This window comes from Papaver somniferum, chromosome 11 (assembly GCF_003573695.1).
Source record: "Papaver somniferum cultivar HN1 chromosome 11, ASM357369v1, whole genome shotgun sequence".
Lineage (NCBI taxonomy): Eukaryota > Viridiplantae > Streptophyta > Magnoliopsida > Ranunculales > Papaveraceae > Papaver > Papaver somniferum.
In genome coordinates, this window is record NC_039368.1 from 23914490 (window position 1) to 23931446 (window position 16957).

The following is a 16957-nucleotide window of genomic DNA, read 5'->3' on the forward strand; positions in this document are numbered from 1 at the left end:
TATAACACTTAAGAATTTAAGCTTGAGTCACAACCATAGGTTATAATGTGATTAATCATGTCTATTTAATGTTTTTAGAGATTTATTGAAATTCCAATTATCTTAAAGAAATAACTTGTGTGCATCTGAAAATATTCGACAGTGCAAGTACGTGTAGCAGGTACATGTGCTCTACCATGTTCCTGACTATTTATGTCATGGTACATGTACCGGATATGTGTACCCTTAAGAAAAAAACGAGTTCAGGAACTTTTCCGGTTTGCGTACCGGGTATGGATAACACACTGATTTCAAAAGAAACAGTTCGTTTACGGTATGCATACTTGGTATGCGTACCATTCCTGGTTCACGAGAAACTGACTTTTTATGGTATGGATACCGGATACGACGACCAAAAAGTTTATGTCGACTATAGCTACGCCGGTACGTGTACTGGGTACATATACTGTAGCTCCGGTCCTATAGAAGTTTTCATAGTATGTGAAACTGGTATGCATACTGTCTTGTATCCAGATTTACAGTAGTTCTATATTTCTCTCTAAATCAATTCGAAACATTCCCAAATAACATCAACGACACATATCACTGTTCCAATCTATTTTCGAATGATAATATAGAATCACAATTTTGATTATGAATAATAAATTATTCTTAACCGAAATTCATCAAGTATGAACAAATATTCATTAAGCTTAGTCATATATATTTCGAGAACTAATTTTCAAGATAAATTTGACTCGAAATTCTTGATATGCTTGCGATAGTCTAATTTGTCACGGGACATCGTCTCATAGATAGAAGGATGAATATAACTTGAGAAATAGGTGGTTCAGTCTTCACTTACCTTTTGTTGAATAAGTTCTCCAAAATCTTCGGTTGATCTTCGCCTTCAAACGGTAGAACGCAGTGATGTCCGATTCTTAATTACATACTTCTATCCTAATCCAAGACTTGACTAATTGTAGACTAGAAATCAAGACATAGTTTTGTTCAACTAAATTTGGCAACAAGCGTGATATAGCAACACTTGTGAGATCGACCGAGAAATGTTCTAACATAAACCGTTTCCGATACGATGAAAAATGAATTGACGGAAGATAGATAAGAGGGAAGCCATTTTCTTATGTTGAAGGCTGGAAAAGGACGGAATGGGTGTGTTTTCTTGGAAAATCGGTTGGTTTTGTAGATATTTCTCATTGTATAATCTGGAGTAAATGAAATCAGATTGATCGTGTATGTCCAGATTTTTTCATGAACAAAGTTTTATTGTGGTGACTACTTTTTCTTTTACAGAAACCTTTTTATTAATATTGGTTTGTTTAGCTTGATCCATCCTAAGGGATGTAGTTTTTTAACAGATGAGTCGTGTCCCCATAAAAAAATCTGAGTGATCCGATCAGTCTGTTTGTGTAATGTGCGGGGAACAATTGTGTTTTCATAAGATGGTTTGAACTAGGGATTAAAGAATTTTTGATGAGTACTGACCTTCCTATTTTGGTAAGGTATTTGTTCATCCATCCTTGAGCCTTTTTTCCAAATGTTGAAGCAATGGATCGAAAATGTGGCTCGAGGTTCTCCCGTGTTTGAACTGAACTCTGAGATACATCGGTGGAGTCGATGAAGTTGGCATGTCAAAAAACTGATGGAGAGCGTCTACATGTGATTGTTGCAACCTTGGATGGTGAATTATTGTAGATTTTGGTATATTGATTTCTTGTCCCGCTGATGAGCTGTAGGATAGAAGAAGCCTCTTGAGTTGGTTGTTGCTTTCATGAGATGCATTATAGGTGATGAGGATTTCATCTGTATACATCAGTTGAAAAATAGGTGGGGATTTCTGAGAGATACTTAACCCTTTTAGGCTTAGTCCTATGGTCTTCTAATCTATCATCTAGATTGGAAGTCCACGTCGGCTAGGACAACCTCCTAAGTCCTATAGTAGTTCTAATCTAGCATACTAGATGCGCTGAATCATTCAGCGAAAAGTAGATTTAGGAAGTTGCGCTGAATGATTCAGCGAAAAGTAGATTTAGTTATTCAGCGCAACCAATTTCATTCATCAGATCAAAAAATAAATCTAGATGCGCTGAACCATTCCGCGAAAAGGTGATTTTGATTGCACTGAACCATTCAACACAACTATCTCTCTACAAGTTCACATGCGAGCAGTTGCTAGGAGAGAGACCTAGTGTTAACAAATAGACAACACTTTTTTTTTGAAACAATTTTTGGATGATCCAGCAGCCAAATCTATCCCATGGGACTTAGTATTACTAGGTTTTGGGCTTCTACATTGCCGAGATTTGTGGAAAGGATTTGTGCACATATAATAAATATATAGAAAGATAAAGGATCTCCCTGTCGAATGCCTCGCTTTGGAGTGATGTATCTGTATGGGGTACCATTAATGTTGATTGAGTAAGTAACTGTAGATATACATAGCATTATGTAGTCTACAAAGATGGTTGGAAATCCCAATTTGGTAAACGTTTTCTTGATGAATCTGTTAGAGCATAGCTCGGTTGAACCCACCAAGTGTTGGTATGTCAAGTTTGGTTGTCATATTATATGCTAGAGTCAACTTCGTATAGGTTAGCTAGAAAGTTACTAGGATATGAGACTTACAAGTATTACGTGAAGACTTGAAGAATGTGAAGAAGTAAAGAGCTACATCGACGACATCATCCTTCCTCTTGAGGTTAGTAATATTTGACTTGAACTGTTTCATTACTAACGTATCTTTCAAGTCGTGCATATTTAAAACATAACTGCGAAGCTGTGAATGATTATACTCTAGTTAGACAGTATTAAGGAATTACAATACAAAGTATAATGTATATCTTTTGAACTTCGTATATAATACATTGACATAATCGTATGCATGCTAATGTGATTATGTATGGGTATGGGTGAAGATTTCGTCCTAGGAAACAATGTTTTACATTCGTTTAAAGGAAGTAAATTCATAAACTTATTTTGTGAATCGAAAGGGAAATCACTAAGCTTATTGGTAATGTTATTCATTGCAAATATTTGGATTACCAATATGTGTGTTTAGTATAACCGCTCATAACTTGTTTATGTATCATGGTAAAACTATTCACAATGCCTGATTTTTGCATTGGTATGACTTTTATTAGTGAAACCAATCTTAAGTAATCACCTAAGATAGTATAAACGACATTGTGTAATTGGTATGACCAACTCTAGACATTGGGTAACCGATCCTAGTAAGAGGTGCAATGTATCACAAGTATATGGAATCGATCCTTGTAAGAGGTAGAACAAGTCTTAGTAATTGGTAACCGATCCTATGACTTGTGCAACCGATTACAAGTATATACCATAATAATGTGGTAACCGATCCTAGTACCTAGTCAACCAATTTTTGGAAAGCTAGTGTGACCAATCCTAGTACCCACATGAAGGTAGAATCGGAACTTTGTGTTTTGGTAGAACCGGGAAAACATTAATGGTGATTTGATAGGATAATCAATCACATAGTTCTTGGAAGTCAGATGAACCAATTCTAAACTCGTTTGGAAGTGTGGCAAATCGGTTCCAAGATTGTAAATATGAAAAAGGATTTACAAAGTAAAGATGTAGACATACTTTGAACATGTGCAGTAATTCTTATCTTTTATTGTTCAAAGTTATTCCTTAATAACTAAAGGAGAATCCCGGATTGAAATAAATTGAGAATCTTTTAATTAAGGTTTTTAGTTTTATATGCTTTTAATTTCCAGCAATTAAATGCATATCTTTAGAAAATAAAAATTAGTAGTGTGCATTTAATAATTGGAGATTTTCTACTGAGATTTCAGTCAATATTTGGACAGTGCATTCCAGGAATTATGAAAACCGATTTTGGCTTTATTGCATATCTTTGAGAGTATTCGATTTTGGAAATTCCTCGGTATCCAAACTTCTTTTATCTATAAATACTGAAGTTTGCATTTCTAGCAAACTTATCCTCAGATCCAACAAAACTACCTAGTTGTGTTGTTGCTGGTGGAGTCGTCTATTCGGAGAGGAAAGTACCCTAATTAGGCGAAATCTCTTACGACCGCTCGTTTTAAAGACTTCTTTGGGATTGAGAATCTCTACGAGTACCGTTGGTGGTAAACTAGATAATTACAGTATTATTAGTTTTCGATTTGATTTCATTGACTAACGGTTGTTGAACTTTGATTGCACCTAGTTTGTTTATGCTTGAGAATGTTCTCTTCTGATATAAGATTCACTCAAACTAGATCGAAGTATCGACGGGGATCTCCTGTGATAATCCATCGTTAACAGACTCCGTTCTTTGTGTGATTGATCACAAAAGAATCAAGTTGTTTGTGTGCAGGTGTTTATTGAAGATATAAGAAGATTTGAAGACAAAGAAGATATATGGGTTCATAATCTTTGGTATGCAAAAAACTTGATCGGCTGGAGGGATTCAACTATAATCGGTTTATCTTTGTGATAATCTTGATTGATTAGTTGTGTAGATCGGCATCAATATATTGTCTTTGTGACTAAGAGTAATGACTGCAAAATATAAACCCAACTACTTTGGTAGTTGTAATTTTTAGATAGATCTCGGACCCGACAAAGAAGTTTAATTATTAGTTAAACAGGAAGAGCCTTTGTCAAACTCAGATCACGTTGTTTGAAAAGAGTTGTTACAGAACAGATTTGTTGTTCCTTTACTGTTTGGAATACGAACCAAAGGAATTGTTCCAAGTGCGTGACTTATTACAAGTTGGAGGCACAGGGATACTGAGGGAACTAGGTGACCTATAGGTTTAGTTGCTTGGTCTCAACTATATGAAGTTGGTTTGATTTTTCATAGCGGCTTAATTCTGAGGGTATTCAATTCTGGATAAGGTCCCGGGGTTTTTCTGCATTTGCGGTTTCCTCGTTAACAAAATCTTGCTGTGTCATTTACTTTTATTTTCCGTAATTATAATTTTGTTTATTATAATTTAAAGTAAATTACACAAACGTTAATTCCCAATTACTTGATAGCAATCCTATAGTGTTTGGTTAAGTCCGAACCTATTATCAAGTAATCATACTTTGTTGTTATATCGTCTCGATCTTGAATCCATAGTCAATCACGCAACTTATCTTGTTGCCATATTGTCTCAATCTCGTATTCATAGACGATCACACGAAGTGTGAACCGATTCGTTGTATTGTCTCGACTCAGTCCATAGACAATCACTTTCGTAGAAAGGACATGTAGGTGGAAAAGTTTCAGATTGAGGTATATTTGGGTACCCTCATCTTTTCAGAATCCCCAGTCTAAGCAATTGTAAGTTTTCTTAATGTATAGATTTAACGCTATTTTTGGATCTTCGGTGAGTGCATAGGTTTCTATGTAATGAAATATTTCTCTAACAATTGCGATGTTATCATGAATTGATCTTTGATGGACGAAAATACTCTGATATGGGCTCACAAGGAATGGGATAAGAAGGCATATGCGATTAACCAGGATTTTGGAAATCACCTTGTATGCAACATTGCAAAGGCTACTCGTTCTGAACTGGAAAGGTTTGGATGGATGGATGATCGATTTCGGGGATTAGGGTGATGTTAGTGTGATTCATGAGGGTGTGAATGTTTAAGTTGGTGAAAAAGCTACGAACCGTAGCTATTAACTGATGGTGAGTGGTTTCCCAAAAGATCTTAAGAAACTTGCTAGTATATCCATCAGGTCCAGGAGCAATTTCAGAGTTGATGGAAAATAGAGCTCGTTTGATATCCGTGGTAGTTACCTCCTCCGTGAGCTTGGTGCATTGTCCTTCTGTTAGTGTGGGTGTGATTTTTGCAAAGAGATCCTCATCTATGGTTGTCCTTTGTGCTGTGTATTGATCAGTAAAGTGATCAAGGATGATTTTGATTACCTGATCTTTATCGCTGACCCAATTATTTTGGTGATCTTGTAATTGATGAATATTGTTACAGCTGTCGTGAGTGGTTTCTTTTGTGTGAAAGAAGGTCGTATCGTTGTCTCCCAATTGAATCCACTGGATTTTGGATCTTTGCTGCCTATATGTAGCGTGACATTGCAGTAATGTCAGGTGATGGCTTCGAGTTGCTTTTCTTGGGTTATCCAGTAATCTAATTCATTACCACTTCGGATAACACACTGGTGTTGTGTAATTTTAATTTGAGCCTTCGATTTCTTGATTAGTTTTGAAAGGTGTCCAAAGGTTTCTTTGTTCTATTTTATAAGGGTTTCCCCTATTGTAATGAGCTTTAGATGTAGGTCTAAAGCAGGTTCCGAATCATTTTGGTTATTCCAAGTTGTCTCGACAATTTTTTTGAGTTGTGGGTGAGATAACCAGATATGCTCGAATTTGTAGTTATTTTGCTCATGCCAATCGATTTCTTTGGTACGGAGAAGTATCGGGAATGATCAGAAGCAATTCTTGGGACATGACTAACACCTGCATAAGGGTTGGCGGTACGCCAATGCGGGGTGGCAACGGCTCGATCTAGTCTTTCCATTATATTGTCTTGTCTTGTTGATTGTTTGTCCATGTTTACGTGTCTCCATGGAATCCTAAATCCATGAATCTCATCTGATCTATCATTGTGAGGAAAGGTTGCTTCTGTGCATATGTTATTAACCTCCTTCTTTGTTTTTTACCTATTGGTCCATTACTTCGTTAAAGTCTCCTAGTAAAACTCATGATGTTGCAGAGTTTTCGGCAGGGAAGATTTTTGGAAAATCTTTTCATAAGTCATGTCTTGTGTCTGAATGTGGTGGGTCGTGTATATTGGTGTAAAGCCACAGATGGTCTGGTGCTGGAGGGGTGATGACGACGTAGATATAACTTTGGTATTTAAGCAGAACCCGGATGTTTAAGTGCTTTTTCCACATAAGACAGATCCCCCTATCGTTTGCCTATATTAGGTACAGTGGCGTGGTTTTGTAATTGCAGAGATTGAGAAAGCCCTGCCACGTGGATTTCATTAGCTAGAGTTTCGGATAAGTACAAGATGATGGGCTTGTGTAGAAAAATCAGCCACTTTAGGTGCTGAATTGTTGTTGGATTATTGATTCCTTGGAAATTCCAAGCTAAGATGCTCATTTTGGCTTGCCGAGGTGAAATTAGGGTGAGGGAGGTAAAGCTGATAAGAGATTAGGATTAGCTGACCTGATAATAGAAGGATTAGGATAGATTAAATTTTGAGAGTGTTATAGTTTGTAGAATGGGCCCGATATTGGGATTGAAAATGGTTGTTGGACATCTTGGTGGTTAGGGGTGCAAGTGCATATACAGATGCTTGGAAATTAAAGGTTTTAGACGAGTGAAGGCGTTACTAGATGGTAAATTTATAACTGATTTAGGAGAAGCTAAGGAAAATATCTCATCTAGAAACAGAGATGGGAAGCAGTCAGTAACAGATAGAATAACAATCAGAGACCAAAGGAAAGAAAACCATTAGATGGATGCGACCTGGACTACCATCGACATATGAATGAATAAAAAATGCAGGTTCTAGACAAAATCAGAACTAATATGGCCTAACACATAAAAATGATTTAACATAAAATGCAGGTTGTAAACAAATTCACGACACGGATTGCAGAGCAGTTAAAGAAGGAAAGAACGTGCAATAACCAGCACACAAACACATGAAACCAACTGACAATGAGTGAAGTGGGCCTTCCATATTATATTATTAGGGTATCATCCAGGCCTTCGGCCTGGGCTCAACCTCTCGTGCGCCTTCAGCGCGTCTGAATCCACTTCGCACATGGGTTCAATAGTTAAGCATACATAAAGCTCACAAATAAGCCATTATTACTTTATAGGATCAAAATCAAACATAAATACAAAGCTAAGAGAAAAAAAAAAAGAGGGAAAAAAAAAGAAAAAAAAATGTTCAACATCAAAATTGTTCTGTCCCTGCTAAGGATAAAAAAAATTTCCTCGCCATAGATAATTCATAGTGCTTAGAAATTACCATGTTTTGTTGCATGCATGGTTGCTTATATGTTGGTTGGTACCCCATAATTGCAATCTCGAGTTATTATGACAGTTGAGGTAGCCATCTACACAGTTTGCAAGTGTTAAAATAAAGCTTACAAAATCAGCATGCGAAGTGATGCAATTGCACCCACAAAAGCTACTTCTGTTATACACTTACCAGTTTGTAGTTAATTGTAGCAAACAACTAAACTGAATCCACATCATTAGACTCAACTTCAAATGAGAATGCAAAGAATTTATTTGTTTATCCAATACATTTATTACATTAATCACTGATTAAATAAGTGTATGTTCGCTCCAAAAAGAAATAAGTGCCTGTACAATTCACTACCACAGATTCTTGTGCTTTACGTGTATTTCACCATCAAAAATTTCATTATGCTATGGCCGAGTGTCGGTCACACTCTCTAACACCATCTCTTTGCACTCTTGTCTTTGGTAGATGTAATTGAACATATATTTTACGGCAACTAAACCCATGTTCCTGTCTTAACTCTTGACTCAAAAAAAGAAATTTGATAGTCAAAATACAACAGAACCCAAAAAGCCTTAGCCTTCTATACTCCAAAAGGAAAATAATTTCATACAAAATAGAATCAAGCGACTAAACCAAAGTCTGAGTATATTTAGATGCAACAGAATCTGCAATTGTTCAATATTCAAAGAACCAATTCCACCATAATGAACGCACAAAGAAAAGCAATGAAAATTAAGGAAAACCTCTCATGCAAAGAAACAATGAAAATTAAGGAAAACATTTTTCCATTTGATTAATATGTAGTCCACCACGAAAGAGTACTCTGTGTTTTTAAATATGTAGTAGTAAGGAAAACCTCTCATGCAACCTAACACCCATAAGACCCATAAGAAAACCAAGAAAAAAAGACATGAAGGAAATAAACATAACCAAGAGATAATCTCCATTCCAGCATGACTTGTAGGTTGTATAGAGTAACGAAAAACCCGTAGGAGAGGTACATAAAGTTAGAAGCATACTGAAAAATTCTTTTTTTAGAGATGAGCACGTCAAAAAACACCGTTTGTACAACATTTACTTTTCGATGATCAGAAGTTCGAGTGGTACATTATCGGAAAAATCAACTGCAGTGAAAATGAAGAATCGATTAGAAATTAATATAACCACACAAAGAATACAACGGTTAACCCGTTTTATCAAAATGATCTACAAAAACAAAGCAAAAATTCATATAAACTGGGACTTAATTATGAGGAACATCAAATTATTATTTGTTAGATGTATAACAGTTGAAGTTAAAGATTTTCCTACAGCTTCTAGTTCTGTCCTCTGTCTTTTATAGTCTCGTTACCCGAAGCTCCTCTGCCGCTGCGTTCCATTCTTCCTTTTGTCTCTTTTGAATTAACTTTCTCACAAATTCTGTGGTTCTTAGACACAACACTTCACACCATATATGTTTGTGCATATTTCACCAGGGGTTTGCTTGATAGGATGCTGACTGACATATCAGAGAACAATGAATTAATCAGAGAGGCAAGAAACAGAAACCCAAAGAATAAATTACACGTAAACACAACGAAGTGAAACGCCGGTACAAAGATTTGATGATCCTACCTTACTAACCAATGTTACCATCTTTAAGCAGCAAACTGACTTGGAAGAAGAGATTGGAAAGATGAAAACGGTTTGCATTGACATTTACGGAACTTTGAATGAATTAGAGAAAACGTACTGATTTTGGGAAGAACCCAAAATCCCAAAAAAAATCAACCTACATCGAAGGAAAACCACACTAATAGTCAGAATTAGAGAACATCGAAAGTTGATTAAGAAAAGTAAGTAAAAATTGAAGTTTCTTTTAATCATAACCAAAATTAAAAAAAAAAAAAAAAAACATAAAACATACCGATTGGAATTTGCGAATGAATCCAGTGAAGGGAAGATGAAGGATGTTTTTCATGTTTTTATTTCAAAAACTATAATGCAACGGGGATGAAAGAAAGCAGTTAGTGAATTTGTAAGAAGGTGGAGATTGCAGTTATGTAGTTCAGGGGTTGGTTTTGCATAGAAAGTTGGAAACCATATTCCAGTTTTTAGGATAAACCTAGATAACTTGAGAGTTGACACGTTAAAATACATCCCAGCCGTTCTTCGCCTGCTTCCCAATTTTTTTTTTTTGAATGGAAAAAGGGTTCCAAAATAACCCTAATTAATCGTGACTGGATGATTCAAAAAGGCCAATGGAGTTTTGGAAACGGACGATAAATATGTGTACACCTAGGGAAACGGACGTAGGAAACCTTCGCCTTATTGAGATACGTGGAGAAATTTTGTATTGTTTAAGGAGATAGGTGAAGATAAATAAGAGTTTGGAAATTTGGAACTTCCCATATCAAAAACGAACGATCAGATCTGTCCCAAGGACAACTGACGGCTGATGGTGGAAAAAGCCACTGTGCTATAGGTTAGTGATATTTTATGATTATTAAGGAGATATTAGCAATGTGGGACTATTATCCTTCACATGCCCTCTCACGTGTAGGACACTCTTTGTGGGCCTCTAACACGTGGACCAATGTTTTATGGTTGGCCATTGGGTCTACTCGCATATGGGCCTGGCTCTGATACCAAGTTAAAGTTCACGGGCATCCAACTAAAAACCAATTGGCAATGACTAGAGTGACCCTTTCATATTATTTTATATTTTAATATTATTAAAGGGATATTAGCAATGTTGGATTAATGGAGTGGCCCTTCCATATTATATTACTCCCTCCGTTTCAAAAAGACAGTCCGCTTTGACTTTGTCAAGATATTAAGGATACCATAGAAGTTTACATGCCTACCTTTAATTAATTGCTTAATTTATTTCAATAAAACTGTTAGTAATAAGAATTACCAAAAATTGTTATGGGATTATAAATAGGAAATACAAAAAGGAATGAAAGATATATTTGTTTCTTTAATTATACAAATTTCATTAATATTTTAGATTGAGTCCATTAAAATAGAATATATGAATATAAAAAACTTAAGCGTATATTAGAGAGTTCATTGGAAAAATATGACTATAAACAGAAGTTGGACACAATTTTGAAACAGATCAAAATGAAATAGAGGACGGTCTTTTTGAAACAGAAGGAGTATATTTTAAGATTATTAAGGGGATTTAGCAATGTGGGACTATTATCCTTCACATTATGATGTACCATACACCATACACAAATCATTTCATAAGAGAATCAGGGTTCTTCAAATGTGGCTGTGTGCAGCAATTCATTAACCATGGAGTAAGACATTCTTCATTTTGCTTCAGCAAATACAATGTTTTCCAAAGCAATCTACTTCATGGAGTATAGCTAATTCAGCCACAGTAAGACCACAAGTTCAAATGATTTATCAACTGATAACAATCATGCATCAAATAAATTAAAAATAATGAACATCCAACATCAAATATGGTACATATTCAATTGGATCGGTTTATCTTAATCCTTATAAACCCACAGGATTCCAAGACTCGCAGCTTTCACTACTTGATGTGAGGCTTGAAGCACCTAGATTGGATATAAGATAATAACAATAGCGTAATTTCTCGTATACTCTTTTACTTTGAAATTGCTTGCTCTTTTTCCATTCAACCGGAAGACATGGGATTTGAACCCATGATACAATAATCTTGTATGTTGATTTAGCAAACCAATGCCTTAAGCTTTCCATTGAGTATTTCAGTCCCAATTGAGTCTTTTGTTAAATCATTTAGTTTCAACAATCTAATACATAGATCAAAACGAATGCATCCTAAAATATAAAATTTAATATGTAGATCCCCAAGATACTAATTAAGATGAATGAAATGTTTGGAATATTGTTTTGCAAATTGACGTAATCGAAACCAAAAGAAAAAACAGCATGGGTATTACAATATCTGAGACTGCCAAAAATCAAACAAATTTAAAATTCTAGATCTACAAAATAAGATATAAAGATACATGCAGAATTAAAATTTTCTCAGTTCTTCAGTATAATAGGAAAAGAGAAAAAAAAAGATATGGGAGATGAGGAATAACGAGAAAAAGTTTTAAACCACGACTCTTTGAGAAACAATTTAAGCCAACATACAATAAAAAAATAAATAAGCCAGCATAGAATAAAATTTTATTTAAGACATGCTAACTTACCACCGAGCCTCATAAGGAACTAGCCAAGGGAGCCGAAGCGGATGCCGGATAAGTGGACTGATTATATCGGAAGGTGGGTGATAGACATATTTTTGTATCCGATTTGTCTCGATTCTATATATTGTTAGGGCTCATTTTTGTACTTATTATGGTGTTTTATTTATTTGTAGGTATTTTTGGTCAATAAACATTTTTGGGAAAAAATTGGCTCGAAAAGTTGTCGGAAAGCACCCGGAGGACACTTGCTATTCGGACCCCCGGTTTGGGTAAGGGGAACCCCCAGGACACCCCTTAAGGCAGCTTCTAAAGGCACCCTACTCTGGATAGGGGCGCCCCTTTACTTTCACGATTTGAATTCTCAAATTTGGCGGGAAACTGTTGCAAATGAAGAACAGATTTGGGTTTAGATTTTGGACGTGATTTTAAGAGATTCAATCACTAAACTCGATTGGGTTGGACCTGTCTATCTTGAACAGGGATGGTATGACTGCTTGGATCGATTAAATTGGGTTAGGTATCGATCAGAAACAAAACAGGGGAGAAAACTATTTACGGAAACATGGAAAGATTTGGTCGATGTTTTGTTGGATTTTCTCAACTGTTGGATTTGGTATTAGTTGTAACAACACAACAGGATTTCTACGCGTGCTAGAATTGAGAGAAAATAGGATTTGTCGACAAGTCAGGAAAGATATTCTCGGCATTGTTTTGATTTATCTTTGGCAGTTACGTGGAATGGGAAAAGGTATAATCTTCATGGATTCGTATCTTCCAGATTTGGGAAGTTCATAACCATCAAAAGACGCGTTAACTGAGGTGGCAGAGTTATTATCGTTACTTGGCAGAAAATAAAAAAAAAAGATAACTCTGTAACTTTTGGTGAAAGGCAGGGGAGATTTTATCGAGTATTTTTTGTCATGTTTCCTATATATAGGTTGAGAAGGAGTCATAACAGAATAATCGAGAGTTGGGGGAAGTTTAGAGAAGAACAGAGAACGAAATCAAGAGTTGCAGGAAATTGTTTCTGCTGGTGCACAAGGAAGAACACGAAGAACAAAAGGCCATTGAAGACAATCCTTTATGGGGTCTTAAAATCAGAGACAAAGCAACAGTATTTACAACAGTTTTCTGTAACAGTTCCATTGTAACAACTGTTTTGCAACACCAATACACTGTTGCAAACAGTCTGTGTTATTACTTTTCACTCTTTTAATCATCTTTTGAGCAACAAACACATATTTTGAGATCATGATTAATATGAGTAGCTAAACCCCATTGCTGAGGCGATAGAGGAAGCTATTTTTCCAACAAAAAGTGGTATATTCTATTTTATCTTTTTATTTGCAATAATTATATGATTATTTGCCTTGAACTATTATTGAATATGATTTTTATTTGAGTGATTGTGATCTATTTTGATGGAGTATGATTAGTTTTAAGACTTTTGATGCTTCATACTTGGTATTTACAATTACTACTTTTGAAAATCTACTTGTTGCAATATTTTAGAATCAAATTAAACGAGAAAATTGCATAAATATAAGTATTGGTTTAATCACTTTGAACTTGGAAAATAGTGGAATCTTATCCTCAGTGTTTCTTTTAGTATTGATATCATCTTTGATTGAGTTTGCTATAATTTTTAGTGAGTTTTCTATTTTAATATTAGAATTTAAGTCTAATTAATATCCTTCACAAGTCTGAGAATCGAACCACTTTTACCACTATCTATAAATTACATCAATTTTTGGCGCCGCCGACGCGGACTTGTTTTTAGGGTTGTAGATTTATATTATTTATTTTTATTTTTATTATTTTTGTCTTTTTTTATGTTTTTGAGTATTTATCTTGTGTCTACAGGTTCTGGATCATAAAGAAAATATATCCAAGGAGTTTGATGATTTCATAAAGACTTGAAGCTAAAGATTAAAGCAAAAAGAACAGAAAAGAAGACAATTTTAGTTTAGGGTTTGTTTATTTTATTTTAAAAAAAAAACTATATTAGGGTTTATTATTTTTGTAAATTTTCTTTACTTTTTTGGACTTTTGGACATTATTTTTTTTATTACCCTATGGAAGGGTACTTTAAATATAAATTGTTTACAGAGAAGGAGGACAATTATGATATTGTCTCTGCACCTTGGGTTCGTACACTAGACATCGGAGTCAGTGGCCCGAGTCAACTACAACCGATTGATCCCCCGTCTGGAACGGGAGGTAAGATTCTAAACACTCGCGAATCCCCTGTCAGCGAGTTACTGGACTCCTTCGTATGCATATATGTTGAGGACTGAATACAGACATTTATTTTTCTAGTAAAGGGCAAGGCCTGTCCATACAAGATAAGGGTTCGGATTTCATCACCGTTCTCTTCTTGCCCGCTTTAGGAACACGTAACCTACGCGAACCTAAGCCTAAAATTTTGACTAAGAACGAGACCGATAGGGTAACGAGCTTAACAGGAAAGTCATTCGAAAAATATTAGTTACTCTTTTAAGCATACTTCGAAGTTCTTGACGGTTTCTGTAAGTTGAATGCGTGACTGCGCCGCCTTGTAATACCGGTGAGGCCTTGGGTATCAAAGCTCCACCGAGCTTCCCTCGCCTCTATTCAACTTACGTTAACTCGGATTGATTCCAGAGGGGTTTGCTTAAATTGTAACGAATTCCCGTTCGAAGGATTAGAAGCTTATCTAGAAACAATATAAGTGGAGCCATCATGCTTTTTGTTTGCTAGAAATCAATAGGTTTGATTTGGTTGAGTCGGCCTTGATCTGTGTTTGCTTACTCTTCCAATTTAGAAAATTCTATTGTATGCCTGAACGTAAAAGAGACGCACTAGGTAGATTTGTTAAAGAGAAACCTAGTAGTTCGAAGCGTCTCGATTACCTTAATCTAGAAAGTCCGACTTTTGAAGAGTCTGTTTTTGAACGTCCTTTGACTGAGGAGAGAATCCATGTTGCTCCGATAGCGCCAGAAATGTCAACTTTGAAAGCTTTGTTGAATCCAACTAGGACTACCCGTCCTTCGTGTATTAAGTTAGCTGAAATGGAGGCACCCTATGAACTGAAACCTGGGACCTTACAGATGCTCCCAATATTTTTAGGGAAATAAAATGAAAACCCTTATTACCATGTTAGGGATTTTGAGGAAATTTGTAGTACTCTAAGAATTAGAGTCTTAGATGATGATGCTTTGAAACTTAGGTTATTCCCATTTTCCCTGAAAGATAAGGCCAAGTCGTGGATGTATAGTTTGGACTCCGAGTCAATTGAGACATATGAACAACTTACATCTGCCTTTTTCAATAAGTTTTTCCCTAGGCACAAAACATCGTCTATTAGGACGCAAATATGCACATTTTCACAACAAGAGGGAGAATCTTTATATAGGTATTTAGAAAGGTTCAATGATTTACTATCCCAGTGTCCTCATCATGGTTTAGAAAAGGTTAGGCTAGTTTAGATCCTTTATGAGGGTTTAGATTATTCCACAACGACCATGGTTGAGTCTCTATGCACTAGTGGATTTGAAAACCAAACTGTTGATGTGGCGATGGAATTTTTTAATGAAATCGCCAAAAAAACCCAGCAATTGGAAAATAGTAGGGCACCCCAGAAAACAATTCTTTTAAGTAGAGGAAACGTTAATAGGGTAGAAGGAGGCTATGAATCAGATGCCAAAATTGCTGCTATAGCAAAAAGGTTAGAAGCCTTAGAAGTGGGCCAGACTAGTGGTAGAGTGGAGCCTTTTTGGGAAGGCCAGAATATTGAAGAGCAAGTCAATGCTCTTTATAATAACACTAGATTTGATAACCGTCAAAAGATTGACCCATATTCAGAAACCTATAATCCTGGTTGGAGAAACCATCCGAACCTTTCGTGGTCTAAGGTCCAAAGTCAAGGTCAGTTTAGTAATTCTAATCCCCCCCAGGTTTTGGCTATACTAAGAATCCTTCAGGACTAGCGCAGTTTCAGAATCAGTCAGATAACAAAATCCTAAGTTTAGAGGAATCTCTCGCCTTGTTAACTCATCAAACTGCAAAATTTCAGTTATCCGTAGAACATAGTCTACAAACTAGTAACAGGATAGGACAAGAAAATAGTCAGGCTATTTCCGAGTTAAAAAACCAGATTGGCCTGATAAGTGATTCTTTGAGAGAAAAAGGTAAGTTTCCTAGTCAAACACAATCCAACCCTAGAGGAGTTCAAGAATTAGGTGCAAAACCATCGAATCAATTGAATGTTGTTAGAACCCTTAGAAGTGGTAGAGTTGTAGACAATAAGGTAACCATGCCCGATAGTGAACATACTGTAGTTCACCCCTCAGGATCTCACCTCTCAGGACCAGTAGCTGAAGAGACTGATAAAGTTTTTGATGATGTGAATTCGGTTCCTGAAAGGTCTGATTTTAGGCCTAGAGCCCTATTTCCTCAGCTATTAGTACCAACAAAGAAGGAATTGAACTTTAATGACATAGTGGGGGTTTTTAAGCAAGTTACCATAAACCTTCCCTTATTAGATGCAATTAGGCAAATTCCTGATTATGCCAAGTTCCTTAAGGATATGTGTACGCGAAAGCGAAAACTTAGCGTCCATAAGAAAGCCTTTTTAGCTAGTCACGTAAGTTCAATCATTCAGAACACCACAACTCCAAAGTACAAAGACCCAGGTTCTCCTACCATTGCTTGCACAATAGGTAACTTCCGGGTAGAAAAAGCTTTACTTGACTTAGGAGCCAGTGTGAACTTACTGCCATTCCATGTATACTTACAGCTAGGACTTGGTGAAATGAAACCTA